Source organism: Rhamphochromis sp. 'chilingali', assembly GCF_963969265.1.
Source record: "Rhamphochromis sp. 'chilingali' genome assembly, chromosome: 9".
Lineage (NCBI taxonomy): Eukaryota > Metazoa > Chordata > Actinopteri > Cichliformes > Cichlidae > Rhamphochromis > Rhamphochromis sp. 'chilingali'.
The window spans coordinates 22,715,562-22,734,217 of NC_137936.1; the positions used below are offsets into that span (position 1 = coordinate 22,715,562).

At 40.3% G+C, this 18,656-nt stretch overlaps 1 protein-coding gene across 2 annotated transcripts in view; it reads right to left on the reverse strand.

Moving 5' to 3' along the window:
- The window catches only part of kcnab2a (potassium voltage-gated channel subfamily A regulatory beta subunit 2a), a 116,417-nt gene that overhangs the window by 74,231 nt on the left and 23,530 nt on the right, over nt 1-18,656 (reverse strand). The window lies entirely within an intron of this gene.

The window sequence follows — 18,656 nt, forward strand, 5'->3', positions numbered from 1 at the left end:
ATTTTATTTTTCCCTGAATAGCTGAATATAAGAACCGCATGCTTGGGTTGTGTACACTAAATAAAACACATAATCCACAACATGTCACATTCACTGCCACATTTCCAGCTACAGAAGCCTATTACACTTGTTTGACCACCCACATTAAAAGACTGTATGAGGTCAAATAGATTTTATCTGAAACCACACACCCCTGAAAGAATCAGGAGGAAACAGGTTAATTAAACAAAGGCACACAAGCCCTCCCAGAACAGCAGCAGCACGTATAACTGGATAATGACCTTGAATGATCCAATTAGTACGTCAGTTGAGCGCTGAAGCTGGTTGGTGTATCGGAGGTAAAACGTAGTCACGAATAAACACCTCTCCAGATCCGATTTGCCCCAACTATCCCATGCCAAGTAAATGTGCCACTTTTGCTTACAGTTTGAACCCAAACCTAGAAAACATCCTGTATTAAGTAAAACAAGAATCTTAACAAAAGTAAATGGCCTGTATTTATATAGCGCTTTACTAGTCCCTAAGGACCCCAAAGCGCTTTACATATCCAGTCATCCACCCATTCACACACACACATTCACACATTGGTGATGGCAAGCTACATTGTAGCCACAGCCACCCTGGGGCGCACTGACAGAGGCGAGGCTGCTGAACACTGGCGCCACCGGACCCTCTGACCACCACCAGTAGGCAACGGGTGAAGTGTCTTGCCCAAGGACACAACGACAGAGACTGTCCAAGCCGGGGCTTGAACCGGCAACATTCCGATTACAAGGCAAACTCCCAACTCTTGAGCCACGATCGCCCAAAGTAGCTGGGTAAGCCTGACACCTCCAATTTTCACAGGATTTGTTCTCAACTACACCACTAGATGGAGTCACGTCCTCATTCTGTAGACATGAGCTGAATGAATAAACCACCAGACCAATTTAACCTCTTTATTTTCCTCCAGCTCAGTGATACAAAGTGAATATCCTAACAGAGATCTTGAGCAATCAGGAAATGACCAGTTCATACAGCAGGATAATTAAATGCTCCTAGTCCTTTGATAAAATACAGTAAAAACTAAGGCCGAGAAAACGAGATGCACACACACTAACTCCTTAGTTCATCAACCTGCTTCGTACTGTACATTTGAGTGTTCCCTACAGCAAACCACAGCTGATTCACTGCTTAGAGCAACTTGATTCTATGAATAATTCACATGTCTGTTGGAAAAGCAGGCTATTGCTGTAAAGAGGTCTGTAACAAGCGAGCTGGGCAAAGCCTGGGTGGGTTGTTATGTATACACACACATTGAAATTAACAGCCATTACCGTAAGTTAAAAACAAGAAAGTATTTCACATTGACATCATAGTCTGTGATGAAGAGGAGCGGCACTGATGTTAACCCAGTTTTCTGTGGACATAAGAGGGGTATAGAGGAGGAAGCATCTATGTCACCCTGACAGAGCTGTGAGCGGAGAACCTCACGTTACCCTATTTCACCAGTGGCTGCACTCACGTGACTCATGGCTCGTAACGGACATCGTAATGTTAACGTGAAGGTGACTTTCTCCTCCCATCAATTTCCCAGGCAGCGAATACATGTCTCATGTTCACAAGGACGCGTTTAACGCTCCCTGCCCATTCATTTCGATCATGACACAGTGGATCACAGGTCATTCCAGCTATCGGATGATGATGATGATGGCATGACCCTGATGGGCAAAACGCATGACAGTAGATTTACTAAACAGCACAGCAAAGTCCTTGGGGATCATCATCTCTCACTGATGTGGATCAGAGGACACATTGTTTTGCACACAACCCCATTGACTCGGATTGACAGCCAATAAATACATGTTGCATGTAAGATGATTATCAACATTTAAGTTTTCCAGCAAGGTTGAAGGTAAAGAGCATTTGTAAAAAGCCACTCCGATGCTATTGCAGTCTTATATTTTGCAATATTTGACAAGCTTAGGACAAAAACATTATTTAAGAATATATTATTGTACATTATATGTTGCACTATGTGGAGAAGTAAGAGTTTTTCCAGTTTTTCCACTCTAACCTTTACAGCAAACAGCTTATGTGATTCTCAGAATTCTTTGAGAGTAGTTTGGAGTTTATATGAAATAATAAACAGAAATCAGATTGTTTTAATGGTTAGAAAGGGAAAGAACAATAGCTCCATGTAGGAACATCATCATCGTCAAAGCACTCATATCTTACTGGCCATAACTCTTACTGTAACAATGAATCCAGTCAAACCCAATCAAAAATTAATGAAAGCAACGCTCCATTCTAGGAGTCTGACCTGTATACAAGCACAAATAGCAAATGCCCATTAAGACAAGAGCAAAACATTCGTAATTCAGTTAACCTTTAAAGCAAGCATCACACTTAATGCAGCATTTCAGATTTTTTAAATCTATGACAAATGCTACATCGCAACACAGTTATCATTGTCAATTACAATATGAGAAGACAGGAAATTACAGCAGTAATCAAATCTTTAACACCGAGGACAGGATATAATGCATGCTGAAGACATCAGTGATCTGATCCACTCAGACACAATTAAAGTAACAATCATAACAATAGCACAGAACTCATGCATACCTGCTGTGTAACAGTTATTCAGACAGTTGGTAGCTATTCTAGTTTAGATCAGGATACCACTGTCTGGTTAAGCCTCCAAATTTTAATGTAAAGCAATTGCAAGCTCCATTACGTCACAAAACAAACATTTGTGAAGTGATGTGATAGAAGAGTGGAACAGAAATTACTATGCTTTGCTTTGTTCAATAAACATGGGAGCAGAAATAAGGAACAGAGGTTTGACTTGTAGTTTTATGTAGTTGGTTATTATATATTAAACCCATTAAGAAAATACTTTTACTGTGCGACTGTAGCAGATTGTAGAGCAATGCACCAGTCTCTCAGAGATGCCTGTAGAGAGCTGCAGTTGGAGAGGATGCTGCTGCTGACTGCAGCAATGCGGTACACTACAGACTCATCCAGGCTCAAGTTACAGGGCTCGGATTTGCTGCACTAATGGGCCAAGGTGCACTTTGCAGATTAAAACTACAGACAAGGAAAGAGTGTTAAAGGAGAAAAAAAAGGAGGTGATATTGCAGAAAAACTGTCCCATTTCCCAGATGGCTCTTGTTGTAACATGCGAGATTAGACAAGCAAAGAAACTGTGGGTATGACGAAGTCTGGAAGTATTTACTACGATTGCTGTCAAGTCCTCTCTACAACCTTCAAACTCTAATACGCTCCTGATAAAATTCCTGCTCATGCCAAGTACATTTGAAACAAAGGAATCAATGTGCATTATGAACAAACAAAACAGACTTCCTAGTTTGTATTTGATCTTTTCAGTGGTGCCCTGTAGCAAGCAGCAACACACCCACACCAACGCAGCCCCTTGCTTTTCTGATGCAGTGTTTCAGGTGATCTCAACACTGCCTGAAGCATCGATAGTTATGCGTTTTCCAAATACATGTTTACAACAGTGGTGGGACAGACTATTGATACGGGAATATGTCTTATGGTTTCCTTGTGCAATATTTATTAAATACATTGCAGCAACAGTATGGATGTTTCCTTTTAAACAAATTTCCCTGTCGTTTTGACAAAACCCAAAATAAAATTATGAAGAAATATTTCATAACCCCTGATGGTGATCAAATTAAATTAAGCAACCCATGGTGAAGAAGAAACTCTCAGTGGCAAATAGCAAACAGCATGGGAAGCTAATCACAGAGGTAATTAACTGAATTCATATATTACAGTTGAAAGATAATGGTAATGCACACAAACAGACACTGTAGCAAATAAATACATAAAAAAGGCAAAAGTACTAATTATTTATTTTTTAAACAAATACTGTGATGTATTACAATAATTTTGGGGCCTATACTGACTATACTGAGTCCCACAGCTAGTTTCAAATACAGGCTGACCAAACCAGGGTTTTTATCACTGATACCAATATTTGATGATATTAGCCAATATTTTTCTGCTTCAGACACACAAAATCTAAATAAATTACACATTTTTATGTGTAGTTATTTATGAGGCCTTACTAAGATAACACAACAATGCAGTTTAAAAATTATTTTATTTTGACAAGTTGTGGATTACTCGTTTGAGTCCCTCCTACCACTCTGGGTAGAACCAGAACTACCGCCATAATCTATGTTTTGCTGAAAACTGACGGATTGACAGATTTGATAATAATTTTATTATTGCTCAGTGCTTAAGTGCTCAGACTTGACGTAGAAGCTTCCATGTTATGTTCAGCCCAAACATGATGTAAAAGAGGCCAACAAAATGACTTCCAGAGAAATGAAGTATTCCAATCATCCATCCTCTTCTGCTTAGAACAATTAAGAGTTAAATGTATTTTAACTGGTAAATATTTATTTTAGCACTGGTTACAAAAATCTGCTAATGCTAAAATATGGAGAGAGGTTGTGGTTAGAGACTTGAGACTGAAATGAGAGATGGTGCCTCTTGTGACAGACATCCATCTACATAGCCTCTCTTAAGCTGGCCTCATACACCGGTCTTTTCCAAACAAAATGCAAAATTGAGTCACAAAAGGCAGTTCTTCATGCTTTCCATCCATAAATCCACCTACACCCAGCCTAAGTGAACTCCCTCTTGAGACGGGGCTTACGTGAGCAAGGCAAGCAGGCAGGCATTGCTGGCCTGGAAAGCACAGTATAGTCCTGTCTAGTATGTTGACAGCTGCAGAAAACACACACACACACACACATATACACAGAACCGAGCAGATGGCTGCGGAAGAGGGAGACAGGCTAACAGACGAGAACTGCCGGGGATATCCTACATGGGAGATCAGTCAGGCAGAGAGAGAGAGAAAAACTAACCTAACCTTGTTCTCCGGCAGGCTACAAAGAGGATTCAGATGGAATTTCCTCTTCTTCTTCAACGACATGCATCAAAGGATGAAAGTCAAACCCATATTAAAGATGTGAATCCATGCTAGTGCATCATCTTTACCCTCATCATCAGAGAGACAGTTTATGATTTAATAAATGGCCTCCTCTCGGTTAAGCTGTGGAGGGCCCTTGATTACAGAAACAGTGCAGGTCACTGCCTGCCAACTGGGAGGGGGGAAAAATAGCTAAGGCAATTTGCATAAATAGCCTATTTATACAGCAAACTTCTGATACAAATCCTCCTCCCCCCAGTTAAAAGAAGCTAAAAGAGCAACTGAGAGCCCTCCTGTCAGGAGTCATTAAATTCTAGGACAGCTGCAGATGTTGTCCATGCAGACATTTCCCACATATTATGGTTAAATTTTAAGCCATGTCCATCATCAGCTGCTGTGACTGGGCCTCAATAGATTACAGTTTAGAGGCAACTGTCTAATATAGGGCGTTCTACACTCAAGTTATAATCTTTAAGACTTGAATTCTATCAAACCTCAGTTTTGATACTATATATGGTGTTCGTTTTTATTTCCAGCAAAAGTCAATTACCGTTTTTCACTGGCATTGGCCAACGCAAACACTTTGGTCAAACACAGGTAACAATAAAACAACAAAAAGCAAAAATAAGATTGATCATTATGCTTTCACTGCTGTAACTGAACATAAATTAGCTGTGGATTATCTGAAGTCAATTATGTACCTGCCACTACCTGCTATTGTACAGCATGAGACATATAGTGCCAGGCTGCTTTTATCACTTACAGCATGAAGATGAATCAGCACTTTGTATGTCTCAGCTCAACATTTCCGTTCCTTTGTGCTGACTTGTAGTCTATCCCCAATATGAAAGCATAGTGCTACAAAAGCTCCCACAGAGATACTATTCACTACAAACACAAGTCAGGTTTTCAGACCATCTGTGAATATGAGAAGAATGAGCGCAATACTGTGAGGCTAGTTGGCGAAGGGACTGCGCAGCTAACTTGGGCCTGTGAACCTGTAATGAAGCATTTGTTAGCACTGCAGGGAGAGAACATGCTGCAGTGAACCAGGAGCACAGTGAAGAACACTGCAGTAGAAATATGAAACTACCGGTAGATTTTTATTGTTCTCAGTCCAACCCGGCTCTCCCTCTAGAAACCAAAGACAAATAAATCAAATCAAGTTCAGGCCTGGAGAGCTCAGTGTGATGTGAGGAAATACCTCTATTTTGTGCCAGCTTTGCTTTACATCACAACACTTGGTATTTGATGCGTAAATGTCCGAAGAGACCTGACCAAGCAGGAGAACTACAGGCTGGAAAACTGCTAACCCACACCCACTTCAAAGCACAGACACATTGAAATGACTTGTGTCCTTGCTTTTCTGGAAGGTTCAAATACTTCTGACTTGCCTTTGAAGACAAGTGACTCCAATATGATCTTAACATCTATTCACTATGTACAGCCTGCCAGCCTGCCCTGTTTTGGTTTTTTTTTTTGTATCCTTGCTCAAGTACTCAGTTGATATCAGGGCTGTCTGCATCACTGCACTCGTAATGACACATGGGCACAGGCAGGCTGTACAGAACAGTTCAATATTTAGTTCTGCATAGGTGAGCAGAAAACATTAAGTCGTCACAAAAACATAACTGGGCAGAACGACAGGGAGGAGGTGATCAATACTAAACCTGGGCAGTTGTTTGGAAAGCCCACGCAGCAGTTAAAAGTATAATATAATGACACCAGAAGATTAAGTCTTCACAATACATGCAACTTAACAGACTATACCTGCACAGGCACTCTACTACAATACTCTGTGCACACTCTCAGTGGCACACCTAATGGCCTTGCTTTTTGCTGATGCAGCCAAAGAAAGACACCTTAACATTTCTATTAATAAATACTGCATTGGCTTCGTCCAAACAGAGAGCAGGTCTTAGGGTGTAAGGATAAATGATAGATAGAGCCTGAAGTCACAGCTCTGTCTTAGTTAGAAACTAAAAAAAGAGACATTCACTGGCTTACTACAACAGTATTCCTTCAAATATAAACCCAGAGAGAAGACCAATCAGAAATCTTCAGAGGTTACAAGGTAACATCATCTATGGTATAAACGCAGACATAGTAACAGTAGTTGTATTTAAGTTATCTGCTCGGTGCCTACGCAGATAACAGAGTAGCTGATAGGAGCTGGTCAATATCAATCTTCGGCTTATTCATTTTCCATTTATACAATTATGATGGTAACTGAAATAAACTGCTAAATAATTCAGACAATCTTTTATGCATTTTCTTAATGTCTTCCCTAGTGTCCAACCAATCTTCTTCTAGTTTAACTATAGAGAGAAAAAAAAAAGTTTAAAAAAAGCGAACGGCATCTACACCAACACAATATACAGGTTCGTCCCTAGTCATCACATATAAAAGGCCCTGATACCTCTAGTTTTGTATTTTCCAGCCACAGAGGAATAAATTGTCTCCCTCTGGGAGCTTCCACACCACTCTGACGGATGCTTTTTCTAACTGACAGGGAAAACAAAGCGAGCGTGGTCCAGAGTTCCAAATGAAATCTGGCGCAAATGCAGCAAGTGGCTGTCGGCTCTATGAACAGACTGAGTGGCCCCAGCAGGAGCAGGCCTGCAGTGATTAGAAAGCAACACACACACACAAACACATACACCTTCTGGGGAACAGGACAGAATCCGGTTGTTCAGTCTGACGTCACTAGCAGTGTCTGGGCCTAAACTCCGCTGCAGGTCCATATATCAAACGATCACTATGGCATTACTGAGAGTTGAAAAACTGTCTAAAGTCTTTCATCCTTAATAAAATGATCAGCGTTCTGCTCTACCAGGTGTAACAATTGAGTTTAACATCCAGGCATCCATGAAAACGGAATTTATGACATTTAACGGAGTTAGAAGTTAGCAGGGAGTTAGCTCGCTAGCTTCTATCTAAATACAATATAGCATGTCCTGACTGCGGGGTTTTGGAAACAAATTAAAACGTACAGCTCTGTTATCACTTCCAGCATAAATGAAGACAGAAAACTAAACAGCAGTAACGTTTGTAGGGTTACTGAAGTTGGGCTAGCTGCTATATAATGATGTGCTACGTGACCGCTAGCGACACAGCTATGTTAGCATAATATAAACAAGCTAACTTTTTTCCACTCGATAAAAGTCAACGTGAGTGTTCTCGGTGGTCAGGAACAAATGTAATCGCATGGCAGGATGCTGTAAAAGGACCAAACTTCAGCCAGGAGAACAACTGAGATAATCCATCCACAATACGAGGTTAGTCATTCATATACTGCTGCATGGGCTGGGCTGTAGTTACATCCTGAGGTTTTAAAAACTGAGCTTAAATAAATGATTAGCGGTAATAAAAGCCGAGGGAGGTCAACAGTGATCACTGACTGTTTTAGGAGCTTTTTGAGATCAAATAGAAGAAAATACATAACATTAAGCATGTTAACAACACAAAATAATAATTTCCCCCAGGGATCAATAAAGTATTCTGATTCTGATTCTGATTCTGAAAAGCCATATTAAACGCAGACTACTTTAGACCCGGAAGTAGGATTCGTCGCGTCATCACTGAACAACCGGATAGGGAAAAACGCTGCCTGACAATAAGGAATTAGAAAGGAGGAAGAGAAAACTGCAGTCGAGTAGAGATTGTAGGGAAAGCTGAGGAGACACCGGAGAAAAGACCGCTCCAAGGAGACTCTTTCCTGTAAAACATCAGCGCTATGGATCACTCTTCCCACTCAGATGTTTGACTCCCGTGGTAATGATTTACACTAACGTGACTACTAGGGTTGTTCAATATAACGATATATATCGGATGACGATATAAAAACGTCTATCGTTTCATTTTACGCAATCGTTTGTTTCGTGGTGTCGCAAAATAAACTGTTTACGGTAATATTTTTTCATTGTTTTGATGGTCACTGTAGTGACTATATTAATTTCTTAAAAAGTTCTCTTTCTCATATATTTAATATAACCACACTACAAGCGTTTGTTTTTATAAGTTGTCATTAGCAACAACGACGGTAAAACCACCGTGCGTCCGCTTGTTCCACATAAACCTTTCACATTAAAGCTCAAGATCCTGTTGAGACTTTTCAAAATAAACTGAATCACGTGAAAGATGCAGAGTGCTTAAAGATGAGAAGCAAAAAAAAAAAAAAAAAAAAAAAAAAGAGTCGTCAGGTGCTAAAAAAAAAAAAAAACAACCTTAGACTCAAACGTTAGAACAGGCGTTTTCCCGCAGCACGCCGTGTAATAAATACTCACAAAGAAAACGGCGGCCGTTACAACTTATGTCTAAAAATGTATCGTTTTGTGCATTGGTTAAAACACTCGACTCCAGCTACACGACGCCCAGCTGGAAACACTTCACGCAAGTCGAGCTTGTGATTTATATCATTATCGGACGATAGATGTCATATCGGGATATGAGATTTTGGTCATATCGCACAGCCCTAGTGACTACTAAGCACAGTTGCCCAAGGTTTCCACAAAACATTACCAGAACACACAATTCCTTCATAACATGGTTTAAAAAAACAAAACAAAGAAAAACTAAAACAAATATTTATTACCATGGCTTATTTCACAGATCACATGCTGCTCTCGAGACAGCCAGTTCAACTGAATATAGTAAAAGTGAAGCACTTGTGTTCAATGCCACTACGAATCCAACACAACCTGAAATGAAACCCTAGCCTGAGGTCCTGACTGGGCCTCTCCAAAGGGAGAATCGTTTTTGTTTGTAGCATAGACTGTATACCATGACTTCACGTATCAGGGCTCACAAAATCGCTAGCCCGACCTCCCGGGGTTACCAAAATCTAACTCAGCCCTGCCCGTCAGGCTATCATAGGAAGGAAAATATATGTCCATGCTTTTGCATTCTTTCGCCAATGTAGCTGGGTAATTATGCCATTGGCAACTATGAGTCACTGTCAATATGTGACATATTGAAATCGCGGCTGAATTTGCGCTTGTTTTTTGCTTTCACTTTCACTTTGTGATCGCGCAAACTGTGTATAGCATGTGTAAAGACAGATGGATTTATGCTGGTATTTTAGTTCTGCAGAGGCGAAATAATAAAGGTCAGGGTGAAGAAGGGACAGCCAAAAAAAAGCCTATCACAAAACAGAAAAGTTATGACAAATCAGACTATGAGGCAAAAGAAAGTGCAGCTTTTTTGGTTTGATGGACAAAAGGATTTCTGTGGCTGGAATATGAAGAGCTAAATAACAATGTTCTGCCGGGTGTGTTGTGAGTTTCCCTCGATATCCGAGTCGACAAGCGCCTTTGTTACTGGGACCAGTAATTTTAATAAAGACCCCATCAGAACCCATGAGAAATGCAAGAAATGCATTGTTGCTCAGTCTGCAGTATCTTTCCCAGAACAAACACCAATTGCAAAAAACATACTAAGAATAAACAAAGCACAACAAGAACTCCTGAAAAAGCTGTTTAGAACAGCGTACTATGTTGCAATGACTGAACTAACATTGCAAAGACTAAATTTTGCCAAACTTCAAAAAGCAAATGGCCTAGATCCTGGTTCCACTTACCTCTGACCCGTGACTTCAGTGGAAATTTCAGATTCAGGATCTGACACAGACTGATTCATGTTCTACACAGTTCTTACAAATTCATAGAAATTTCTGTTCACCACCTGGGTCTGGGTGCAGTTCCCCCCTCCAGGGGCAAGGGTACCTAGACCCGGTTTGTAGAGTACGCTTGGGGAGTGTGATCGTGTGTACAGCGTCTCTTTATGTCTGTCTCCACGTTGGTTGAGTGTGGAGTGAGTGCATATGAGAGCATGAGGGGGGGAATGGATGTTTGTGTCTGTGTGTGCCTGTATGTCTGTGTCTATATGTCAGGTTGGGTATCAGACGCCACCTCTCTGGGGACACCTCAGGCCCTCCAAGGTTTGGAGGCCTATCTCCACCCACCACCACTTCCCCTGCCGGTGGCGGACTCCCTCAGGTGTCGGTGCGTTGGTGGTTCTTTGTGTCTGGGGGTGGGCGTCCAGGTACACACCGGCTCACTCCTTGGCGGCCGCTTATCGGGGCCTGGAGCCTGGGGCTCGCTCGGGCCCCTTCGGAGGTGGGGTGCCCCCGGCCTCTCGGCCTGGGGCTCGGTCACTCAGGCACAGCTGGCGGCCGGCGGAGCTCATGGGCGTGTCACTGCAACTCCCCCTGGCTTCTGCTCCGCGGCTGCTGAGTGAACCCTCATCTGGGACTCTCCTCAGCTCTTACTGGAACAGTGGCGCGGCTGCCCCTCTGTTGGTCTTCCTTGGTCTCTTGTGTTCTGGGGGCCTCTGGATGTCTGGAGTTTTGATCTCCTCCATACCCGCTTCACACCCTGGAGGACGGGGCTGTGGCCCCCCCACACTCCCTAGCAGATCATTACATGGAGAAACCTTTGGAATACAAGCGCGCTGATCCACACAGGTATGCACACGGGTGTTCACTGCTCGTAGACCCAAATTACACCTTTCTTGGCTGCTACTTCGAAGCACATCTGTCCTGCGTGCTGCACAACAACATTGAATATTTAGTATTTACTGCTGTTTACACTTAGCTAGATTAATGCGATGGTGTTGTGTTTAGTATGTTGCTTTGTTTTGTTTTTTATTGTTTTTTTTGCTTGTTTTCTATTCTCTCAACAGGTGATCCAGGAGATTTTTATTTTTTTTTCTCCCTCCCTTTCTCACTGTCCCTCTCCCCTTCTGTTTTTCCTTTCCTTCCTCTTTCTTTCTCCCTTTCCTATCCCTCACTCATGTCTGTCCCGTCTGTAACATCTGAAAATAAAATATAATAAATAATAAAAACAAAGATCGACCAAATGGACCAATACGGCAATGCCACGATGATCCATTTGGCAAAGTAAATCCATTGGGTATCCTTGTTGGTCTTCAGACAACAATTCTGATGGCTAAAGAACCAAATGGGACAGGCAGGAAAAAAAAGAAAAAAAGAAAAAAAAAAAGAAATTTCTGTTCAATTTGAACCAAGTATTTGAGTTGATGGTTGCAATTTTTATACAACTGTTGTAATTTGATTTTAACAATTTTTTGATTGATGCTTTGTTTCCTTTACAATATTGTACTTTGATGTATAATATACTTAAATGTATAATATTGTAAAGGAAACAAAACATCAATCAAAAAAAATGTTCTCTTTTTTTATTCAGGCTACTTAAATTTATTTTGGGCTAACAAAAACTGAAGAGTGCCCGCCCAAAGGGCTACCAGGGATTTTGAAATTTTGCAAGCCCTGCGTATCGATTTGTGAAGTCTGGTTATGAAGTCTCAACTTAACTGTCCAGTATTGTGACCATGTCACAAACAAGACCCAAAATTAGTCATTGAGACTAATAAGGAAATTGTTATATGGAGGTTTTAGAAAAAGAAAAGAAGGGTCATTTTCTCATAGACTTCTACTCCTTTCCACAACCAGATGTGTCATTAAAAGAACTTTGAGCTAGTTTAACTGTTCATATCTGGAGGCTGCATTCATTTTTTATTCAGAGTGTATGGCTGAGAGATACACTAGAGTAGATTTACTTCTATGCTTAGGGTCATTTCTGTGTTAAATCTCCCAATTTCTGCTAATTTTGAACTGGTAGCAAACCATCCTGGCGTTGTCCAATAAATGAGTGGAACTCAATTCAGTATGTTACTGCTACTTTAGTAGAAAAAGATGCCTTTCTTTTTCTTCCCTGCATCACTCCAACTAGTGCAAGGTCACAGCAGAAGTGAAAAAGTGTAAGAGGAAGGTGACAGTTCTGTGATATTATCTTGCATTAATTTTAACATTTCAAATGACTCTAAATGCATTTTTCACACATTTCATGTCAAGTCCTGCCATGGTGTTAGGTTGTGCTGGTTATGGTTGAGCATTGCACAGGAAGCAGAGCCTCCACACGCCTCCCCCTTAACTGTGATACAGCCTAGCTTCTGCTCGCTATTGTCAAGTACAGAGCACTGACAGCATGCATGTGTTAAGTTTTAAAGTTTGAAATAAAATAAGTTTATAATATGGTTTTCTGTTGGCTTTTGAGTTTAATACATTAAAACTGTGAGTGTAACAAATATGTTTAAAGTCTGATTGGGAAACTGTCAAGAATCAGTAAAAAGAAAAAGACGAACATTAAAAAAAAAAAATACATTGAGTATATGAAAATATCTTGTGCATTCAAACACAGAATATAATACTCTTAAAATAAAGTTTTTGACATGTCTCAACATTTAGAGATGACATTTAGGTAAATATTCATTCTTCAGTCTATAAACTCTCATCTGAAGTGATTAAAAAGAAGTTAACTGGTCCGTATAAGGTTCGTGAAAATGTCAGAAATATTATAATTCTGATCACGTATCAGTACATTTCCATATTTTTATATCGATAAAAAGAAAGCTGCCACTTGCGAGATAAAACGCAGAAAAACATGAAGGCGACTTTCCTTGCGTGGTGGAAGCAAAAGAACTAAACTAAGAGTTTGGATCTTTTTTTGCTGCTGGTTCAGTCAATGTTGTTTGGAGAGAGATAAAAACCTGCAGCTTCTGAATCTGGCACAAAAAGGGCGTAAACACAAACCTGCCAACGGATCAGAATCAGTGAGCTGTCGGCTTTCAGCCCCGACCGTGTCCGTGCCGTCGGGTGAGAAAGCCACATCTCACTGATTCTGATCCGTCGGCGGGTCTGCGCTTTGTGTTTACGTCTTTGTGCAGAATCCGTGTTCCTGCTCTCATTTACTGTTTTAGCTGTTTGGTGGTTGTTGAAATTTTGTGAGGTTTAACCTGAGACTCCGGTGTTTCGGGCAAAATTATATTTAAAAATCAATTCAGGATTTTAATGAATCGATTTTACGTTATCCATAAATCGATAATCAAAACCCACCCCTATGTAAGAGTGGTAAAAACTGTGAAAAATGTCCACTGCAGCCACTGTCTGTCCTACTTATCAACCAATCAACACTCAACAACATAAATCAACCACAGATCAGTTTGTTGAGTCTATTGGCGACCACAAAACTAATGTTCCAGGACACTGAAGCATAGAGGATGGCACAGACATTGTCTGGCATATTTTAAAGGACTTTAGCAGCTTCAGAAATAGAAATTATGTTGGGCCTATTCGCAGAGGGTTTCTGTGTTTTTAGTATGTCCAATTTTTTTAATCAACATGAGCACCAAAGTACATGTAGTCATTCACTGTCTCCACACCGACTCCATGGATGGAAACATGGGTCACAGATGTTCTAGCCCTCCTCATGTCCACACCACCTTGTCTCAGAGGAGGTGGAGGCAGAAAGACACCATCATCATCATAACACCAAATCACAACTCTTATTCTTAAAATTGCATCCATCTAGGCACATACTTGTTTATTTTAGAACTCAATCACCTCCGTTGGTAAGCACTTGACAGTGGCTGCAGCTATGAGCTATTAACATTACTTCTCACACACTCATGAAAAAGCGTTACTCACTTCCCAGAACAAAGGTCCGACATTACACACAAGCTGGAATGAAGAGCTGGTAACACAACACTGTTTGTCACTGTGGCTGCAAAGGTCACGGCAGTCACATCTTTCCCTGTATGTCACACCATTTTGGTTAAATGATTAAAATTTCTCCGCATATTTTTTCCAATAAAAAACTGATGATTTGTTGCTGAAAATAAAACAGATGCCAGATACTGATATATTTTACTTTAAGGCTTCCATTTTAATGTATCATATTCTGGTAATATGTTTTATTTTCATTCCAAAAATCACCTGTTCTGTCCACTGTGCATCACAGTATCGTCCTGAAGCATTGAGTTACACGTACAGTATGACCGCCCACTCACCAACACTCCTCATTCACACAGACTATGCTACTTTGCCCACTCAGTGTGGTAAAACTGACAAGGATGACCAATACACTCAGACACACACAGATCCTACTGTACATGTAATGTGACAAAGTACATGCACAGTCACAAGCATGGTTTCCTGTCTCTTTCTTGTACACTGATGAGCACTGTGTTCCAACAAATTAACAACCTTTAATTTAGAAGTTAGAACAGTTTTGTCATTGTGGTGCGATATGTTTTTGGTACTACAGTGAAAACGATTTAGTGTGAACTGCGCATGGTGGTCAGTCGACTGCCCCGTACCAACCCAATATCATGACAAGGCGTATAAAAGACATGCCGGCCCACCGTGTCCGCTTAACACTTTGCATTTTGTATACAGAAACTGCATTACCAGCAGGGGGAGATAATATATTTAAAGCCGGCAGTGAGCAAAAAACGTATTAAGGACATTCCAGGATCCTTAATCATCAGAATTGATTAAGCTAGGCGGCTAATATGCATATACATGTAAATGTAAATGTGTTAATAATGTCTGTTTAAACACTTTTCTGTGATTATTTTCGTCTTTGCCTGGAAACAAACAAAAAAAAAAAAAAAAAAAAAAAAAAAAAAAGTGGAGAGACAAAGTGTAAAATAGACTAAAAAAGACCAAATGGGCAGTGAGACATCATATAAGATACAGAATTTCCACTCCACATTATTCAGTCAGCAACTTTTGGGGTCAGAGGGCATACTGAGGCAAGAGTCTTATATTATATTGACAAAAATGCACCGTTACACCCGTATTCGAATTGTCGCATTCCATGCAGGAAACTGTAATGTCAGTATTTCCTGTTTAGTTTTATGCATTTCCAAACAAAGGAAGAGAGTGCAGAGTGTTTCCCTTACTACTACTTTGGGATGGGAGGACACAAAATAAAAAAATAAATAAAAAAATCTTTTTAAAGATGTGTATATGTGTAAATTTGACCTCTGACCTTGAGATCAAGGGCACCGGGATTGTAACTTGTCAGAGACCTTTGGTATCAATTCCTAGATGGCTTCCTTCTTGAGTTATTGCAGAAACTTGAGATCTTTGTTCTTGACCTTGAGGTTGTCACTAAGATTCAATCTCATCTGAGATTTTTAGTAGATACACCTGCAGCATCTATTGACTCCTATGTTGCCTCATTCTTGAGTTATCACATTCACAAACTTGGGTGTCCATGCCTGCCTGGCTGGGTGACAACAACAGCCAGGGATAACACCACAGGGATAAAAACTACTGGGAAATAAGCAAACCCACTCTGGACACTACACTGAAGACAAAATAAAAATAAAACCTTATTAGAAAATGCATAACTATAATAATTAATGTGATCTCAAACAAGATTTATTTTTAAAATAATAAAAATATTAAATATATTTATACCAATTGAAAAGAACCAGTGTCAAATGCACACTTTTAAAATGTGACCTTTTAGCATGACATGAAAGAATGTTTTCCCTACATCACACAACTAAAAGTTGATTTGAAGCATATTGCATCTTGTGGGAGCTCAGATGCTCCCAAAAGCCAAGATTTTTGATACCTTGCTTTAAAGAAAAAAAAAAGAAAAAAAAACAGAAAAGCCTAATGAGTATGATTGTAGCACAGTGATGAAACTAAAATGGGATTTGCGTGATGTCAGGAAAAATAACATTTCATGTCAAGATGGAAATATGAGGGGGAAAAAGTTAGCAGATCTGGACAATTAGCACTATTAAAGTCCAGCTGGGTTCCATTTTGTGTCTTTGACATAGCAGTAAAGCCCCGAAGATCTGTGCAACACAGACAATCTGCCTGTCTGACATAATATGTATGATTCAAACAGACTTTAAATGCCAGCTGAGGGAGGTTTCAGAGGTTATCAGCTGGGAGACAGTGACAGTTTGCAGCATTACATCCTCCCTCAGCCATCACTGTAACCCTAGAATCAGATGCAACGATACACTCTTCCCGCATATAAGCATGAAGTGCACAGGCTTCCATCCCTGTGATCACATACACATGTACAGATCTGACACAATCATGGATGACTTGGCAGGGTCACTTTCTGCACACACACACCACCTTAGGACACTTGGGCAGCTGCTATTTTATAACAGCATACTGCTCCTTACAGTGGCTTCAGAGTGGAAGCATCACTCACTTTATGACTCTAGCCTTTGTACTCCATAGGGCACTGAAACTAATTGCTTAACCAACCTTAATCAAAATGCAGAAAAACTGAATAGACATGCTGCAAACACAAAAATCATGCAACTAAATCATCTAGCTACTGGTTTGTTTTTCTCTTATTAAAGCAGAAAATTGCTTTCACACTGACTCAAGCACCAGCAAATGAGAAGCAGTGCAGCAAGGACATAAAATACATGGTGCCTTCCACTGAAGAAAAAAAAAAAAAAAGGACAACCTTTGCTACAAGCAAGTACCCACATAATGACTATATAGTAGTGTATGGATTCATCTTACTGTGTTGAAACAAACATTTCTATAGGAAGACGGAAGAACGGCTGTTACCAATTATCCATGTTTTTCTTTTTCTTTCTGTATAAATACAAACACACTCACATTACATCAGACTACCTACACAAATCCTTAGTGTTTGCCCGGTCAGCCATAAGATTATTGCCAGGTTTCCCCAGGCATAAAGGGTTAACGTCATGCTGTTTGTTCAGGTCCATATAAATGCCGTTGGCCTGCCCATAGTCTGTGTCAGAGACAATAATCGTAGAAGTTCAAATGTTTGTTTACTAACAGAGTCCCCGAGGCAGCAGCAGCTTCGCTCTAAGAAGAGAGGGCTTCTCTGTGTGTATTATTGTAACAGCGCTTGTTTTGATCGCGTGTGTCAGTGCAATGTGTCCAGGTGTTACGGTGACTCAACTTGCCATCTGTACTTTTACATTAACCTTGGCAAAACGTGAGGCTAACAGCTACCAAGAAGATGTGAAAAGCTGCAAACAGCATTGCTGTAACAATGATTGTGCGTGTCTGCCTGGGGTCAGCAGTTATTATTCTCCGTTGTTAAATGTTTGCAGGAATCCCAAGTGTGACTGGTTTCATTAAGGGATTTGACTAATATCAGTACACCCACTGCTATTAAATATTACATCTGTTCCACGCGAGTCTATGTGGCCTGACAGGCATTTGATGGCCACCTTTTCCTGCTGTGAATAATAACAACAACAACAACCACCACCACCACCACCACCACGGGAAGACTTACTGAACTTCCATTTTACTTTGCTTCCCCATCACTGACTCAGTTATTGAACTATTTAACAGATTTAAAAAGCAATTTGCAGACGTGGCTTGTGTTAGATATTAAGCCATTATTTCTGACAATGGTTTGTATTGGCAATGACACTACAAGTTTTTCACTGCTAGTAGTTTGATGGCTTTTAGATGAGGTTATGCAGAAAGAGATGACAAGGAACAGAAATCCAGTCTCATGCTTTTGTCACCCTTGCTCTCTAGCAAACTGTCTCTCTGCCTCCTACAATGTTGTCCTCACTATTCATTTTAAACACCCCTTTCTTGTACATCTGAAACATTTCCTATGTAAAATGTACCTTGTTTTATGCAGTTTATGCGTGACTCAATAGATTAAGTATGCTTAACTTCTTCAGAGTTCAATGAAAATAAATATATCCTTTCCCCCCCTAAACTATAACATCTGACATCACTGTCTAAAGAACTGACTAAATCAAAGATGTGACAAAGTGCCCAAACACTGCTAGTTTATGAAAACATTCCTAAAATCTAGCAGGAATATGGGGGTTAAAGAACGTAAAGCATAAGTGT